The following is a 1,545-nucleotide window of genomic DNA, read 5'->3' as shown; positions in this document are numbered from 1 at the left end:
TTTTTTATAAAAAATTACTACAATATCCCTATTATAAAACACAACTAAAATATTCCTATCATATATATATATATATATATTTTGAAAACTTTAAATTCATTATATATAAATTTTGAAAACTTTAAATTCTAACCCAATAACGATAGAGAAGAAAAGGGTTAGAATTTAGAATTTTCAAAATTAATATATATAATAAGAATATTTTAGTCATTTTATATAATAAGGGTATTATAGTCATTTTTTATAAAAAATAATATTAATTTAGACGCATTCAAAATTTGATTCACTATTTTTCAGTCAAATTAATTTGTCTGACATAATTTTGATAAAAATAACATAATTTAAGTGATTATATGTATTAAATTTTAATTATTAAAAAATATTTTTAAAAAAAATATTTTCTGTCTTTATAGGAACATCCCCCGTATATAAAACCAACCTTCCTTAATTACTGGGTAAATACTAAAATTATTAACAATAGATAATATCTCTCTCACTTTATTGATTAAATATAAAACACATACACCAGTTGTGATTATATCCTCCATAAAATATAATATACTATTTTTTGGATTACGAATATATTATTCGTTGATTTTTTAGTTGTTAAGTGAAGTGATTATGATTGATGTTGTCAACGGGGGTGGAAGAACAGCTGGAAAGTGGAAACTATGCAGGAAACTACAGAAGCACTATTGCATAAATAATATAATATAATATGCTGGTTTTTCTTATCCTATTATTGTCATCACTTGATCAACGTCATTTAGATGGCTAATGAAACGTAATTTATTCATTTCAAACGATAAAATATTTTCTATTCACATTGACAATCTGACAGACAAAAAATAAAATCAAAATATATTAAACTTAATCTTAATTAAAAATTTTAGCCAGATAGGTCATTTTTTTTTAAACAATGTAAATACTTTAATATAAACAATTAAAAGCGAAAATTGTGGCTGCTGGGATTCGAGCCCAGGTCTCCACGGCCACAACGTGGAATTCTTACCACTAAACTACAGCCACTATGTTGATAACAGCCAATATCAGAAATTATTAAACTACTAGTAAAATTTTGTTTAGAGAATAATTGGCCACTTGCTTTTTGTAAGCATTTCATGAAGTTTTAGCATAACATAAGGATTAAAATGAAAAAATCAATGGGATTTCATTTTATTTTGTTGCAATGGCATGTATGATAATAATTATTACCGAGTGTTATGCATTTATTAAGACCCATTTTAATCAAAAATACTATTTGCAGTTTTGTACATTATAATTGGTCACTAAAATCAGTCATTATGTATTTTTATATAGATACATGTGTAGTTTAATTTATTTTTAATATGTATTTTGTGTTTTAAAAATACTATTTGCAGCTTCCAACCTCGCAGAGGGCTCAGGCAAGGAGATCCAATTTTTCCGTATTTATTTGTTTTGTGCATGGAGAGATTGGCGTGCTTCATTTCCAAACAAGTTGACGAGGGTATTTGGGATGGTGTGGCTGTTTCTAGAGGGGGACCTAGAGTTTCTCACTTGATG

The 1,545-nt window shown here is 26.2% G+C and overlaps 1 non-coding gene across 1 annotated transcript; it reads right to left on the bottom strand.

Moving 5' to 3' along the window:
* Positions 1 to 957: 957 nt before the first annotated feature.
* Positions 958 to 1,029, bottom strand: TRNAH-GUG (transfer RNA histidin (anticodon GUG)). The gene has a single exon. It is a non-coding gene; the product is annotated as a tRNA-His (tRNA).
* Between the last annotated feature and the right edge of the window lie 516 nt (positions 1,030 to 1,545).

Source organism: Arachis ipaensis, chromosome B10, assembly GCF_059453495.1.
Source record: "Arachis ipaensis isolate K30076 ecotype BB chromosome B10, ASM5945349v1, whole genome shotgun sequence".
Classification (NCBI taxonomy): Eukaryota; Viridiplantae; Streptophyta; class Magnoliopsida; order Fabales; family Fabaceae; genus Arachis; species Arachis ipaensis.
This window is presented reverse-complemented; position numbering and strand designations above follow the sequence as displayed.